This window comes from Stegostoma tigrinum, unplaced genomic scaffold (genome assembly GCF_030684315.1).
Source record: "Stegostoma tigrinum isolate sSteTig4 unplaced genomic scaffold, sSteTig4.hap1 scaffold_101, whole genome shotgun sequence".
Lineage (NCBI taxonomy): Eukaryota > Metazoa > Chordata > Chondrichthyes > Orectolobiformes > Stegostomatidae > Stegostoma > Stegostoma tigrinum.
The window spans coordinates 590,131-607,516 of NW_026728053.1; positions in this window are offsets into that span (position 1 = coordinate 590,131).

The following is a 17,386-nucleotide window of genomic DNA, read 5'->3' on the forward strand; positions in this document are numbered from 1 at the left end:
GGTTCACTGAATTGCTTATTTCAGTCAGTTAAGCACTTCAGAAGGCCAAAATCACAACTTCACAAAACCACACATCTTTCGATGCTGAGTTCACTGAAGCGCTTATTTCAGTGAGATAAGCACTTCAGAATGCCAAAATCCCACCCTCAGCAATCGTCTCACCTATTGATTGTGGTTTCACTGAATTGCTTATTTCAGTGAGATAAGCACTTCAGAAGACCGATATCAAATCTTCACTAAACGACTCATCTTTTGATGCTTGATTTACCCAAATGCTTATTTCAGTGAGATAAGCTTTTCAGAAGACCAAAATCTGAACTTCACGAAACCACTCAACTTTCGATGCTGGGTTCACTTGAAGTGCTTATTTCAGTGATATAAGCACTTCAGTACGCCAAAATCCCAAACTCACCAAACGACTCAACTTTTGATGCTGGTTTCACTGAATTGCTTATTTCAGTGAGATAAGCACTTCAGAAGACCAAAATCTAAACTTGACCAAACCACTCAACTTTCTATGCTGGGTTCACTGAAGTGCTTATTTCAGTGAGATAAGCACTTCAGAAGTCCAAAATCCCAACTTCACTAAACCACAAAACTTATGATGCTGGTTTCACTGAAGGGCTTATTTCAGTCAGATAAGCACTTCAGAAGACCAAAATCTAAAGTTCACTAAACGACTCAACTTTTGGTGCTGATTTGACTGAAATGCTTCTTTCAGTCAGATATGCACATCAGATGTCCAAAATCTCAACATCAACAAACCACGCAACTTACGATCCTGGATTTACCCAAATGCTTATTTCAGTGAGTTAAGCACTTCAGAAGACCAAAATCTAAACTTCACCAAACCACTCAACTTTCGATGCTGGGTTCACTGAAGTGCTTATTTCAGAGAGATAAGCACTTCACTACGCCAAAATCCCAACCTCACCAAACGACTCAACTTTTGATGCTGGTTTCACTGAATTGCTTATTTCAGTGAGATAAGCACTTCAGAAGGCCAAAATCTAAACTTCACTAAACAACTCAACTTGTGATGCTGATTTCACTGAAATGCTTCTTTCAGGCACAGGCAGGCAGGCAGGCAGAGACAGGCAGGCACAGGCAGACAGTTTAACAGAGACAGTCAGGCAGGCACAGGCAGAGAGACAGAGACAGTCAGGCAGACAGGCCGAGACAGTCAGGCAGAGAGGCAGAGCCAGGCAGGCAAGCCGACAGGCAGTCAGACACAGACTGTCAGACACAGATGCAGGCAGACGGAGACAGGCAGGCACACAGGCAGAGACAGTCAGGCATACACAGTCAAGCAGAGACAGTCCGGCAGGCAGGCAGGCAGGCAGACAGACAGTCAGGCACAGGCAGTCAGACAGGCGGGCGGAGACAGGCGGAGACAGCCAGGCAGAGACAGTCAGACGGAGTCAGACAGAGACAGTCAGGCAGGCAGGCAGAGACAGGCATACAGACAGACAGAGACAGTCAGACACAGAGAGACAGAGTCAGAGTCAGACAGAGACTGGCAGGCAGACACAGACTGTCAGACAGATATAGGCAGACGGAGACAGTCAGGCAGACAGACAGACAGGCAGGCAGAGACAGTCAGGCAGACAGAGACAGTCAGGCAGGCAGGCAGAGACAGTCAGGCAGGCAGGCAGACAGACACAGGCATACAGACAGGCAGAGACAGTCAGGCAGGTAGAGACAGGCAGACAGGGACAGACAGGCACAGGCAGACCGGCAGAGACAGTCAGGCGGACAGGCAGGCAGGCAGGCAGAGACAGGCCGAGACAGTCAGGCACAGGCAGGCAGGCAGACAGGGACAGACAGGCAGAGACAGTCAGGCGGACAGGCAGGCAGGTAGAGACAGACAGACAGGCAGGCACAGGCAGAGACAGTCAGGCGGACAGGCAGAGGCAGTCAGGCAGCGACAGACAGGCAGGCAGAGACAGGCCGAGACAGGCAGACAGAGACAGTCAGGCAAGCAGACAGAGACAGGCAGGCACAGGCAGACAGTCAGACAGACAGAGGCAGGCAGGCAGGCACAGGCAGAGGCAGGCAGGCAGAGACACACCGAGACAGGCAGTCAGAGACAGTCAGGCAGGCAGGCAGGCAGAGACAGGCAGGCACAGGCAGACAGTCAGACAGACAGAGACAGGCAGTCAGACACAGGCAGACTGTCAGACAGATACAGGCAGACAGAGACAAGCACGCGGAGGCAGGCAAAGAGACAGACAGAGACAGGCAGGCAGACACAGGCAGGCAGTCAGACAGAAGCAGGCAGGCAGACAGAGGCAGTCAGACACAGACTGTCAGACAGATACAGGCAGACGGAGACAGGCAGAGACAGGCAGGCAGACAGACAGAGACAGACAGGCAGGCAGAGACAGTCAGACACAGAGAGACAGAGTCAGAGTCAGACAGAGACCAACGGCAGGCAGGCAGACAGACAGAGACAGGCAAGCAAACCGACAGGCAGTCAGACACAGACTGTCAGACAGATACAGTCAGACGGAGACAGGCAGGCAGACAGGCAGAGACACTCAGGCAGTCAGGCAGACACAGTCAAGCAGAGACAGTCAGGCAGACAGACAGACAGTCAGGCGGAGGCAGTCAGGCGGAGATACAGGCAGATACAGGCAGGCAGACAGAAACAGGCAGACAGAGGCAGTCAGACACAGACAGACAATCAAACCAACACGGGCAGACGGAGGCAGGCAGACAGACAGAGACAGGCAGTCAGACACAGGCAGACTGTCAGACGGAGACAGGCACGCGGAGGCAGGAAGGCGGAGACAGACAGAGAGAGACAGTCAGAGACAGGCATGCAGAGACAGGCAGGCAGGCAGAGGCAGTCAGATACAGACAGACAGTCAAACCGATACAGGCAGAGACAGACAGGCAGACGGATGCAGGCAGATGCAGGTGGAGGCAGGCAGGCAGACAGAGACAGTCAGACACAGGCAGAGGCGCAGACGGAGATAGGCAGAGACAAACAGACAGAGGCAGGCAGGCAGACAGATAGACAGACAGGCAGAGACGGTCAGACAGACAAAGACAGGCAGGCAGTGAGACAGTCTGACAGGCAGACAGACAGAGGCAGGCAGGCCGCGGCAGACAGAGGCAGGCAGACAGGGACAGGCAGAGACAGTCAGGCAGGCGGAGGCAGGCAGACAGACAGTCAGACACAGACAGGCCGAGAGGCAGGCAGACACCGACAGGCAGAGACAGGCAGGCAGGCACACAGAGGCAGACAGAGACAGAGAGGCAGGCAGACAGAGACCGGCAGGCAGGCAGAGACAGTCAGACAGAGACGCAGAGAGTCAGGCAGAGACGCAGGCAGTCAGATAAACAGAGGCAGAGAGTCAGGCAGGCAGGCAGGCAGACAGAGACAGTCAGGCCGAGGCAGACAGAGGGAGGCGGGCAGACAGAGACAGTCAGAAGGCAGTCAGTCAGACAGAGGCAGGCAGAGACAGTCAGACAGACAGAGACAGACAGACAGTCAGACAGAGACCGCCAGTCAGGCAGGCAGAGACAGTCAGACAGAGACAGACAGTTAGACAGGCAGAGGCAGACAGAGATAGAGAGGCAGGCAGACAGAGGCAGGCAGAGAGTCAAGCACACACGCAGAGAGTCAGACAGACGTGCAGGCAGGCAGACACGCAGTCAGTCAGGCAGGCAGAGAGAGACAGTCAGACAGAGACAGGCAGAAGGCAGACAGGCAGCCAGACAGAGACAGGCCGCCAGACAATCAGACAGGCAGAGACAGGCAGATAGACAGACAGTCAGACAGAGACAGGCAGGCAGAGACAGTCAGAAGACACACAGAGGCAGGCAGACACGGACAGTCAGATAGACAGACAGACAGACAGACAGAGACAGTCAGGCAGGCAGGCAGAGACAGTCAGAAGACAGACAGAGGCAGGCAGACACGGACAGTCAGATAGACAGACAGAGAGACAGACAGAGACAGTCAGTCAGGCAGACAGACAGACAGACAGACAGAGACAGTCAGTCAGATAAACAGAGGCAGAGAGTCAGGCAGGCAGGCAGGCAGACAGAGGCAGTCAGGCCGAGGCAGACAGAGGCAGACGGGCAGACAGAGACAGTCAGAAGGCAGTCAGTCAGACAGAGGCAGGCAGAGACAGTCAGACAGACAGAGACAGACAGACAGTCAGACAGAGACCGCCAGTCAGGCAGGCAGAGACAGTCAGACAGAGACAGACAGTTAGACAGGCAGAGGCAGACAGAGATAGAGAGGCAGGCAGAGAGTCAGGCACACATGCAGAGAGTCAGACAGACGTGCAGGCAGGCAGACACGCAGTCAGTCAGGCAGGCAGAGAGAGACAGTCAGACAGAGACAGGCAGAAGGCAGACAGGCAGCCAGACAGAGACAGGCCGCCAGACAGTCAGACAGGCAGAGACAGGCAGATAGACAGACAGTCAGACAGAGACAGGCAGGCAGAGACAGTCAGAAGACAGACAGAGGCAGGCAGACACGGACAGTCAGATAGACAGACAGACAGAGACAGTCAGTCAGGCAGACAGACAGACAGACAGACAGAGACAGTCAGTCAGGCAGACAGACAGAGACAGTCAGGCAGGCAGAGACAGTCACACAGAGACAGGCAGGCAGACAGAGGCAGGCAGAGACAGTCAGACCGAGATAGGTAGGCAGAGACAGTCAGATAGAAAGACAGTCAGATAGAAAGACAGTCAGACAGAAAGAGGCAGGCAGGCAGACAGACAGGCCAAGGCAGAGAGAGACAGGCAGACAGAGACAGTCAGAAGGCAGGCAGACAGTCAGTCAGACAGAGGCAGGCAGAGACAGACAGTCAGACAGAGACAGGCAGGCAGGCAGGCAGAGACAGTCAGACACAGACAGGCAGACAGGCAGACAGAGACAGGCAGGCAGGCAGAGACAGTCAGACAGAGACAGGCAGGCAAACAGTCAGACAGAGACAGGCCGACAGTCAGACAGAGACAGGCAGGCAAACAGTCAGACAGAGACAGGCCGACAATCAGACAGAGACAGACAGGCAGGCAGGCAGGCAGGCAGACAGACAGAGGCAGGCAGGCAGAGGTAGGCAGGCAGACAGACAGACAGAGACAGACAGACAGAGGGAGGCAGACAGAGACAGATAGACAGGCAGGCAGACAGACAGACAGAGGCAGGCAGTCGGAGACAGACAGACGCAGACAGACAGTCAGAGGCAGGCAGGCAGAGACAGACAGGCAGACAGAGACCTTTTTAAAATTAACAAGAACATGTGATTAACACACTTAATAGCTGCGACCGAGTGTGATTTAAAAGAATGCTGATTACCAGAAGTTAAATAGGGGTTGTAAGATCCACTATTTGAAACGAGTAAAGAGCAAATTCGATTGTACTTTGGATTTGGGTGTAATGAGAATGCACGTCGGTTGAAAGAGATTGATGTTTTAGTTTAAACTGTTCTGAGTCCTGCTTCATAAATATAAAGGAGGGCTTCATAACTTATAAAGCTGCTGTTCCTCCACCATTGTTCTGCAGAAATTATTGAATCAAACGACAGAATATGACCAGCATCATAAGATAGGAGTAGAAGTAAGGCCATTCGGCCAATCAAGTCCACTCCGCCATTTAAATCATGGCTGATGGGCATTTCAACGGCACTTCCCTCAACTCTCCCTGTAGCCCTTGACTCCTTTTGAGATCAAGAATTTGTTGATCTCTGCCTGGAAGGCATCCAACGTCCCGGCCTCCACTGCACTCTGCGGCAATGAATTCACAAGCCCACCACTCTCTGGCTGAAGACATGTCGTCTCGTTTCAGTTTTAAATTTACCCCCTCTAATTTTAAGGCTGTGCCCACGGGTCCGACTCTCCCCGCCTAACGGAAACAACTTCCTAGCGTCCACCCCTTCTAAACCATACATTATCACTGACGGTTCCCTAGTTAGATTTGACATATTGCATTTGAGAAGGAAATGGCCTGTTTCCATCATTCCAGAGTACTTTTCTTAATCATTGTATTTATTTGTCGGCCCAATAAAGGAATTAATTTTATTTGATAGCTCAATAAGTTAAAACTGTAATCGAAGTTAGTTTTCTTCCTCCTTTGTAGTGGATCTGTTGGAGTTGCACACAGCACAACACGTCTTTGATCGACACAAATTGACACAAAACGAGCAACTTCTAAATGTAACTGAAGTAATCAACTGTTTAACGTCCATTTATGATGGTTTGGAACAAAATCACAAAGACTAGGTCAATGTGTCACTCTGTGTCAACATGTGTCTGAACTGGCTGCTGAACGTCTTTGATACGTATGTATGATTTACACTTGAATGTAGTATGTTTAGATTGTCCTAAGGTGCATTAAACTGCATCCTACATTTTGGATTTTGATCAGTTAAGTAAATGTGAAGATTGTCAACTGATTAAAATCAATCCTAGTATTGTTGACATAAGGTTTCAGTATGTTCTAATTTCATTTCAGTGCAAGTGATAAAGTAGTTGAAAGTTTTAGCGACTTTTGTTTTAAATCATAAAATTGAAACTGATATAGAACGTAGAACAGTACAGCACAGAACAGGCCCTTCAGCCCACGATGTTGTGCCGACCATATACTTTTGATTCCATTTGGTCAGATCTGTACAGGATCATGGAGACATCTTGACACTCTGATTGTAATGCTCTTCACGGTGACAAATGTGAGTGCTGCAGAAAGACGTGTATAAAGTACACAATATGAACATCATCCAGTTAATGTCAAGGAATAAACAGCCAGATGCAGAATAAGTTTTTATGTGACCCTCAATCTCGTAGAGTCATACAGCATAGAAACACCATGTCTATGCCTCCCAACAAACACCAAACTACACTAATCTCATTTATCTACACTTGGTCCATAGCCTACTTTGACCTAGCATTTTAAATGCTCATCCCAGATGCTTTTTAAATGTTGAGAATACCTGCCTCAACTACCCTCTCAGGCAGCGTGCTCCATATGTCCACTTTGTTGATGAAAAAGCTTTTCCTCAGACTTCCTCCAAAGCATTTAATCCTCACCTTAAACTTGTGCCATCTGGTCTTAGACACATGTGCCATGGGGAAAGGATTCTCACAATGTATTCTGCCAGGGCCTGTCATAATTTTTTCTGCCTCAATCATATCCCAACCCCCACCTCAGCTTCCTCTGCTACAAGAAACACAAATCCAGCATACCAGTCTATCTCGTAACTGAGACTTTTTAACCTAGCCAGTATCTTGAAGAGCATTAACTGTGCCATTGTGGTATTTCCCAGACTAATTGTCGTTCAGCTTATCTCAGTCAGATTGTTTAGTAAGCTCCATTTAGGAATAATGTTATGCACTTCACTTGCAAATGTATTAAGACTGTGACAGTATATTGGGGAATCCTTGCAAGTGGAGAGATTTTTATTTTCTTTCAGTCCAAGCTGGATATAATTCTAGGATTTGGAGATGAACGTCCAGGGTTAAACCTCCGGTGTCCTTCTATCCACCCCAAATCACCTCCAATTTTCCATTTATATAAAATTGAGCTTTGTTTGCATGAGGTGTGTTCCAATATTAAATCGTTATTGCGACTGTAAATTTTGACATTCTTCATTAGGTACGTACCCTTCATATTGATAGCGGCTCAAGGTGCTTCAGGGTGTCAAAACCAAAATGTTGCATTTTCCAGTGAAATTGTAGACATTGAGCTGAAATTCTCGCGAGGGAGCACTGAACGGCATGCATTATTTCTGAGTACCGCCCTCATTAATACTTATTCCATTTTTGTACCTGCCAGACAGAAACTAGACGCTCAGAATTAGCGAAATGAAATTCTGAGTGGGTGTGTGATGCTTGCACATTGCTCAATGCTCCTCTGGACCTCCAACTTGGGCAGTAGTCACCAGCATCTGCAGCCACACCCATCAGTAGCACCCCATGTCCACAGTTTTGACATGTGGCATGTTCCAGCCTCAGCACATCATGGCACATCTCAGATCTGCTTTCAGTACTCTTCTGTACTTCATTGCTGCATTTTGGATTGCAGCAGCCCCCCTCATTGCAGTGCTACTGCCAGGGCACTTTTATATGCAGGGACAGGCACCCATTCGTGTATTGGGCCACGTTACACATCAGGACACCTTGCTTGAGCTCTCCACTCTCATTTTGTCCCTGCATGAATGCTAACAGCTCCTCTGCCTTGTCTTCATTTGCCTTGTCTTTTTATGGGTTGCCCCCTCCGCCACATCTCTCAGACTCATAACACTAGTATGTTGATTAACCTTTTGGCATCGAGACAAAGCCAGACAGCTTGCCATGTTTGTCAGCAGTCATCAATCAAAGGAGTGGGTGTGTTGCCGTTTAGCACCGTGATATGTTGATCTCACACCTGCAGCATGTGCCAGCTGCAGAAGCACAGAACGCGTTGCATTGTCTCCAACCACATGGTCGTTCTTCAGGTTCTGAGGGGAATGGTCTGTAGTCAAGGGAGGCAGTTCCAGGCAGCAGATCGAGGTAACTCCAGGGCATTGTCTGATATCACTCGAAGGGCTTGGATGCAATCAGTTGGCTGCTCAGGATGATCATGGTCAGGACACTGTCCTCATAGGTTGTGAGAAGTCAAACGTTAGACACCTCACTACCTGTGTTGGCTCTTTCTGCCCTACGGTGGGCTGTTTTTCCTGGAATGAAACAAAGGGAGTGATTGAGTGAGATGAAATGAGCTGGTGCATTTGTTAGTGCTCATGTATGTTTGGGAAGGGAGGTGAGGTCTCCTGGGTGAGAGCAAGAGGCACAGAGAACATAGAGGATTAATCGCCTTGGGCCCTCAAGTAGGCGAGAGCAAGTGAAGACAGACATTGAATGCTTTGGTGAGAATGGTATTACATGAACTGTGCTGAAGGGTGGTGCAGAATTAGAGAGAGTGTGAATGTGAGGTAGCACAGACCAATGATACCAGTCACGGTTGGACATAGAGCAGTTTTTCCGCCGTCTTCGCCTCCATGCCTACTTCTTCAACCGGGAACCTAACCCTCCTTCCACTGACCCCTTCACCCGCTTCCAACACAAGTCCTCCTCCTGGACACCACCCCTAGGCCTCCTACCCTCCCTCGACCTCTTCATCTCCAACTGCCGTCGAGACGTTAACCACCTCAACCTCTCCACCCCTCTCGCCCACTCCAACCTCTCCCCCGCAGAACGGGCAGCCCTCCGCTCCCTCCGCTCCAACCCCAACCTCACCATCAAACCCGCAGACAAGGGTGGCGCAGTGGTAGTATGGCGCACTGACCTCTACATCGCCGAGGCCAGATGCCAACTCTCCGACACCACCTCCTACTGCCCCCTCGATCATGACCCCACACCCACATGACCAAACCATCATCTCCAACACCATTCACGACCTCATCACCTCAGGGGAGCTCCCACCCACATCCTCCAACCTCATTGTTCCCCAACCCCGCACGGCCGTTTCTATCTCCTTCCCAAAATCCACAAACCTGCCTGCCCTGGTCGACCCATCGTCTCAGCCTGCTCCTGCCCCACCGAACTCATCTCCACCTATCTGGACTCCATTTTCTCCCCTTTAGTCCAGGAACTCCCCAGCTACGTCCGTGACACCACCCATGCCCTCCACCTCCTCCAGGACTTCCAATTCCCTGGCCCACAACACCTCATATTCACCATGGACGTCCAGTCCCTATACACCTGCATTCCGCATGCAGATGGCCTCAAAGCCCTCTGCTTCTTCCTGTCCCGCAGGCCCGACCAGTCTCCCTCCACCGACGCGCTCATCCGCCTAGCTGAACTCGTCCTCACCCTCAAGAACTTCTCTTTTGACTCCTCCCACTTCCTACAGACTAAGCGGGTGGCCATGGGCACCCGCATGGGCCCCAGCTATGCCTGCCTCTTTGTAGGTTACGTGGAACAGTCCCTCTTCCGTAACCACACAGGCCCCAAACCGCACCTCTTCCTCCGGTACATTGATGACTGTATCGGCGCCGCCTCATGCTCCCCAGAGGAGCTCGAACAGTTCATCCACTTCACCAACACCTTCCGCCGCAACCTTCAGTTCACCTGTGCCATCTCCAGCACATCCCTCACCTTCCTGGACCTCTCAGTCTCCATCTCAGGCAACCAGCTTGTAACTGATGTCCATTTCAAGCCCACCGATTCCCACAGCTACCTAGAATACACCTCCTCCCACCCACCCTCCTGCAAAAATTCCATTCCCTATTCTCAATTCCTCCGCCTCCGCCGCATCTGCTCCCACAATAAGACATTCCACTCCCGCACATCCCAGATGTCCAAGTTCTTCTAGGACAGCAACTTTCCCCCCACAGTGATCGAGAACGCCCTTGACCGCGTCTCCCGTATTTCCCGCAACACATCCCTCACACCCCGCCCCCGCCACAACCGCCCAAAGAGGATCCCCCTCGTTCTCACACTCCACCCTACCAACCTCCGGATACAACGCATCATCCTCCGACACTTTCGCCATTTACAATCCGACCCCACCACCCAAGACATTTTTCCATCCCCACCCCTGTCTGCTTTCCGGAGAGACCATTCTCTCCGTGACTCCCTTTTTCGCTCCACACTGCCCTGCAACCCCACCACACCCGGCACCTTCCCCTGCAACCGCAGGAAATGCTACACTTGCCCCCACACCTCCTCCCTCACCCCTATCCCAGGCCCCAAGATGACATTCCACATCAAGCAGAGATTCACCTGCACATCTGCCAATGTGGTATACTGCATCCACTGTACCCGGTGTGGCTTCCTCTACATTGGGGAAACCAAGCGGAGGCTTGGCAGACCGCTTTGCAGAACACCTCCGCTCAGTTCCGAACAAACAACTGCACCTCCCAGTCGCAAACCATTTCCACTCCCCCTCCCATTCATTGATGACATGTCCATCATGGGCCTCCTGCACTGCCACAATGATGCCACCCGAAGGTTGCAGGAACAGCAACTCATATTCCGCCTGGGAACCCTGCAGCCATATGGTATCAATGTGGACTTCACCAGTTTCAAAATCTCCACTTCCCCTACTGCACCCCTAAACCAGCCCAGTTCGTCCCCTCCCCAAACTGCACCACACAACCAGCCCAGCTCTTGGCCCCCCCCCCCACCCACTGCATCCCAAAACCAGTCCAACCTGTCTCTGCCTCCCTAACCTGTTCTTCCTCTCACCCATCCCTTCCTCCCTCCGCAAGCCGCACCCCCATCTACCTACTAACCTCATCCCACCTCCTTGACCTGTCCGTCTTCCCTGGACTGACCTATCCCCTCCCTACCTCCCCACCTACACTCTCTCCACCTATCTTCTTTACTCTCCATCTTCGGTCCGCCTCCCCCTCTCTCCCTATTCATTCCAGTTCCCTCTCCCCATCCCCCTCTCCGATGAAGGGTCTAGGCCCGAAACGTCAGCTTTTGTGCTCCTGAGATGCTGCTTGGCCTGCTGTGTTCATCCAGCCTCACATTTTATTATCTTGGAATTCTCCAGCATCTGCAGTTCCCATTATCTCCAATGAGGCTCCTCTTCTGTTGGAGCAGAGGTCACTGATCTTGCAGCACTGCTGTATGGCTCTTTTGGTGGTTGAGACTGCATTGACACTGGACAGACTCAGATGAGTCTGGCCGAGTCTTGTGTCGTGGCCTCCTGTGCTTGTCTTTGGGAAAGAGGACAGTCCTCCACTGCACCAATCCATCCACCAGGATTTCCAGGTCTCCAACTGTAAAGTAAGGTGCTAATTTCCCCTTTCCTGCCCTGTCTGGGACAAATGCTATGAACTGTATAAGGCAGTTCTGGATTCTGGGCATTTTACTGGTTCACAATAGCCTTTAAACATGGCACTAGTGCCAGTAATACAGGGATGTTTCAGTGGTGGCAAACACTTGCAGTTATGATGAGTGGAAAACTAACGAGCCTCAGCTGAGAGAGGCACAACAGGGGCATTGTTGCTGGTTATTGAAAAGGTTTGCAACAACAGAGTGAGAAAATTTGTTAGGTGTTTTGGAGAGATACTGTCCTTGCAGTGCAATAAAAATAACACTGAACTGATTCACTCCAGTGTTTTGGACCTTCAGATTTCAGAACAGAATTAGACCATTCAGCCCATTGAGTGGGATCTATCATTCTCAACCTCCTGTGTCCTTACTAAGCAAGAACATGTCTGTCTATGCCTGAAATCAACTCTGACTTGGCTTCCACAGCTTTCTGCATCAATGAGTTCCACAGATTCACAACTTTCTGACTGAAGAAATTCTTCCTCAACTCCATCCTGAAGGGTGGTCCCTTTGACTCTGAGGCTGTGCCCTCAGGTCCTGGTCTCTCCTACTTGTGGAAACATCATCTCCATGTCCACTCTCTCCAGGCCTGAATTACCTTCAGTGTGACCCCCTTCATCCTTCTAAACTCCTTCAAGTACAGGCCCAGAGTTCTCAGCCACTCCTCACTTCATCCGCAGGATTATGTTTGAGAACCTCATCTAGACCCTGACAAAGGCCAGCACATCCTTCCTTAGATAGATGGCCAAAAACTGCTCTTAATATTCCAAATGCAATATGACCAGAGCCTTACACAGCCTCAGCAATACATCTCTGCTCTTGTATTTTTGCCGTCTTGAAATGACATTGCATTTGCCTTCCCAACTGCCAACTGAAACTGCATGTTAAAAGAATCCTGAATTGGGTCATCTTTGTGCTTCAGATTTCTGAAGCCTTTCCCAATTTAGAAAATAGTCTATGCCTGTACTTCCACTTCTCCACAGACTCTCTGTGACCTCCCCACTTCCTCAACACTACTTGCCTCTCCACCTATCATAGAACATAGAACACAGAAAATAGAACAGTACAGCACAGAACAGGCCCTTCAGCCCACGATGTTGTGCCGACCATTGATCCTCATGTATGCACCCGCAAATTTCTGTGACCATATGCATGTCCAGCAGTCTCTTAAATGACCCCAATGACCTTGCTTCCACAACTGCTGCTGGCAATGCATTCCATGTCCTCACAACTCTGTGTAAAGAACCCGCCTCTGACATCCCCTCTCTACTTTCCTCCAACCAGCTTAAAACTATGACCCCTCGTGTTAACCTTTTCTGCCCTGGAAAATAGTCTCTGGCTATCAACGCTATCTATGCCTCTCATTATCTTGTATACCTCAATTAGGTCCCCTCTCCTCCTCCTTTTCTCCAATGAGAAGAGTCCGAGCTCAGTCAACCTCTCTTCATAAGATAAGCCCTCCAGTCCAGGCAGCATCCTGGTAAACCTCCTCCTGAACCCTCTCCAAAGCATCCATATCTTTCCTATAATAGGGCGACCATAACTGGACGCAGTATTCCAAGTGCGGCCTAACCAAAGTTTTATAGAGCTGCAACAAGATCTCACAAAGCTTAAACTCAATCCCCCTGTTAATGAAAGCCAAAACACCATATGCTTTCTTAACAACCCTGTCCACTTGGGTGGCCAGTTTAAGGGATCTATGTATCTGCACACCAAGATCCCTCTGTTCCTCCACACTGCCAAGAATCCTATCCTTAATCCTGTACTCAGCTTTCAAGTTCGACCTTCCAAAATGCATCACCTCACATTTATCCAGGTTGAACTCCATCTGCCACCTCTCAGCCCATCTCTACATCCTGTCAATGTCCCGCTGCAGCCTACAACAGCCCTCTATACTGTCAACGACACCTGCAACCTTTGTGTCGTCTGCAAACTTGCTGACCCATCCTTCAATCCCCTCATCCAAGTCATTAATAAAAATTACCAACAGTAGAGGCCCAAGGACAGAGCCCTGTGGAACACCACTCACCGCTGACTTCCAGGCAGAATATTTTCCTTCTACTACCACTCGCTGTCTTCTGTTGGCCAGCCAATTCTGTATCCAGACAGCTAAGTTCCCCTGTATACCATTCCTCCTGACCTTCTGAATGAGCCTACCGTGGGGAACATTCTCAAATGCCTTGCTGAAGTCCATATACACCACATCCACAGCTCAACCCTCATCAACTTTTCTAGTCACATCCTCAAAGATCTTGATAAGGTTTGTGAGGCATGACCTGCCCCTCACAAAGCTGTGTTGACTGCATTTAATCAAGCCATGCTCTTCCAGATGGTCTTAAATCCTATCCCTCAGAATCCTTTCTAACACCTTGCACACGACAGACGTGAGACTTGTTCTATTGAAATGTCATCTGCAAACTTAGCAGCAACCCCCTTTGGACGACAATACCATTAGTTCCTTTGTCCGGATTGCTAATGTATAACGTGAATGGCTGTCGTCTGAACTCTGATGACTGCGGAACTCCTGTAGTTGCTGGCTGCCATCCTGAAAAAGACCCTTTTATTCCCACTTTCTGCATTCTGCCAGTTAGCCAATCCGCTATCCATGCCAGTACCTATTCTCGAACACCATAAGCTCATTTTTTATTTTGAAGCCTCCTGTGTGTCACCTTGCCAAAGGCTTTCTGAAATTCCAAATAGGTAAAGTTCAATGGCTCTCTTTGGTTTTAACTCACTGGTTACATTCCCAAAGGATCTAACAGAGACCTTCCCTTGACAAAGTTGTGTTTTCTCAGCCCAGTTTACCATGTACTTCCACGTATTCTCCGGTCTCATCCTTAATAATAGACTCTAAAATCTGACCCACTGACCAGTGCCAGGCTAACAGGTCTATAATTTCTCGTCTTTTGCCACCCTCCATTTTAAACAGGGGTGTTATGTTTGCCATTTTGCACTCCTTGGGACACACCCTGACTCCAGTAATTCCTGAAAGATCACCAATGCCTGCATGGTCTTCTCACTTATCTCTTTCAGAACTCTTGGAGGCAGTCCATCTGGTCCATGTAATTTACCATCTTCTCGGAATTATACAATTCCTACAGTGCGGAAAGAAACCATTGGGTCTGCACCACCTCCGCAAAGAACATCCCACCAAGACCCAGCCCTGTACTGTTTCCCCGCAAGCTCACATTTGCCATGGCTGATCCATCTTGCCTGCACATCTTTGGTCTGTGGATGGAAATCAGAGCACCTGTCCGAGACCCGTGCAGACATGGAGAGAATGTACAAATTCCACACAGACCCTTCAGCTTCCCCTGTACCTTCTCCTTAGTGATGGCCACCACACTCACTTCTGCTTCAGACTCCCTTAAAGGTCTAATACTGGTGCCTTCCAACCTGAAGACTGATGCAAAATATTTGTTCAGTTCCTCTGCCATTTCTTTGTTTCCCAACACTACTTATTTGGCCCCTCTTGAAATTTCCTTTGGATTTTCAGGGGTGTTTTACAATAACAATATCTACTTTATTGTGTTGACAAATGGATTGTTTAGATCATCACAGAAACAATAAGAAAAATTCATCAGTCCTCTCATTTAACAATTATATATATATATTAATATCACAATCAATGCATTTCCATCAGGTAAGTACACAGCTGGAACTTTCTAACCTGGCGTTTTCATTTTTCATTTCTCAGATTTCACTCTCAGACAGAACAGTTGATGTTGACACACTGTTCATTAAAAATAACATCCACTGTATTTTTCCCCATGTTGTAGCTCGTGGACTTGTGTAACCTTAACGTATAGAGTCCATGTTCATTTTCAAGGAAGTTATTACTTTAGTGATTTCAGGTGTTACATTCAGAAGGGTACCATGCTGCAATTCTAGCCTGCTGTTTGCAGAGTAATCCCAATGTGGAAGATTTTGAAAAGTATGTAAATTTCCCTAATTTACCTGTCTTTGCAATCCAAACTGATAGACACCACGGTCCAGATTTCTGTTGTTCACAAGAATGCCTGTTTATGACAACTGCGTAGATTCTAGCATCAGACAGATATTTACAAAGATTGGACACATATCTGTACGAATTAAAGCTGTCAAACCCCCTGTAAACTCATCTTGCTGCAGACAAACATCGAGGGGAGAGGGATAAAACATGGATATTATAGGTGTAAAAAAAAGGCAAAGTAGGCTGTTCACTGGTCCCTGTTCACAGGATTTGCGAAGATGATCTTGAGGATATAAAACAAATGAATAAATATCGCACAGTGACTTATTATCTTTTGCAACAAGTGTTGATGATATGGCATTTCTGTGATCATAAAATAGAACATTGTCCAATTTCCTAAGAGCATTACCGCAGTTTTCATTTGTATTCTCCATTTCGGGAACATACTTAATTGGTACTTTACTGACTAAGTGACCTTTGCTCATCTACAGTGTTCGGTTGCAAACAGCCAATATTTTATTATTCTAATTTAGTAACTTAGGTTTGGAATTTTGTCATGGAAATGTATTTCACTTATGCTACTCTGCGTAAACACACAACTACCGCAGTTAATAAAAGAAAGAACTGCATTTATGTAGCACATTTTATGGTCTAAGGCATACAAAGTACTCTATACGCAGCTAAACTACTTTTGAAATGCCGTCATTGATGCAGCATAAGAAAATGTGTAGTGTTTAAAATAGTCAGAAGTAAAGAAATATGAAATGAAGAAATCATAAATAGTTAAAAAAATGAAATTATGAATATGAAGAAATATAAAATCTTCAGTCCCTTGCGAGTGGAGACATAGAATCAGGAGATGTAGAGTCAGTATGGAGCCTATCAGGGAGGAGGCAATTCTGGATCTGGTGTTGTGCAATAAACCGGATTTGATCAGGGACCTCAAAGTAAAGGAGCCATTAGTAAAGGTAGTGACCGTAATATGATCATTTTTAATCAGCAATTTGAGAGGGAGAAGGGAGAATCGGAAGTGTCAGTATTGTAGGAACTATGGAGCAATGAGGGAGGAGCTGGCCAAAGTTCAATGGTTCAATACCGTAGCAGGGATGGCAGTGGAACAACAATGGCAGGTATTTCTGGATATAACGCAAAAGGTGCAGGATCAGTTCATTCCAAAGAAGAAAAAAGAACCGAAGGGGAGGCAGGGGTGGCTGTGGTTGACGAGGGAAGTTAAGGACTCTATAAAGATAAAAGAGAAGAAGTATAACAGAGCAAAGATGAGTGGGGAAGCCGGAGGACTGGGAAGCTTTTAAAGAGCAACAGAAGATAACTAAAAAGGCAATACGCAGAGAATAAAATGAGGTACCAAGGAAAACTGGCGAAAAATATAAAGGAGGATAGTAAAAGCTTTTTTTAGGTATGTGGAAAAAAAATGGTTAAGACGAGAATTGGCCCTTGAAGACAGAAACGAGTGAATTTATTTAATGGGAACAAGGAAATGGCAGAAGAGTTGAATAGGTACCTTGGATCTGTCTTCACTCGAGAAGACAGAAGCAATCTCCCAGATGTAATAGTGGCTGAAGGACGTAGGGTAATGGATGAACTGAAGGGTATTTACATGAGGCAGGAAATGGTGTTGGATAGACG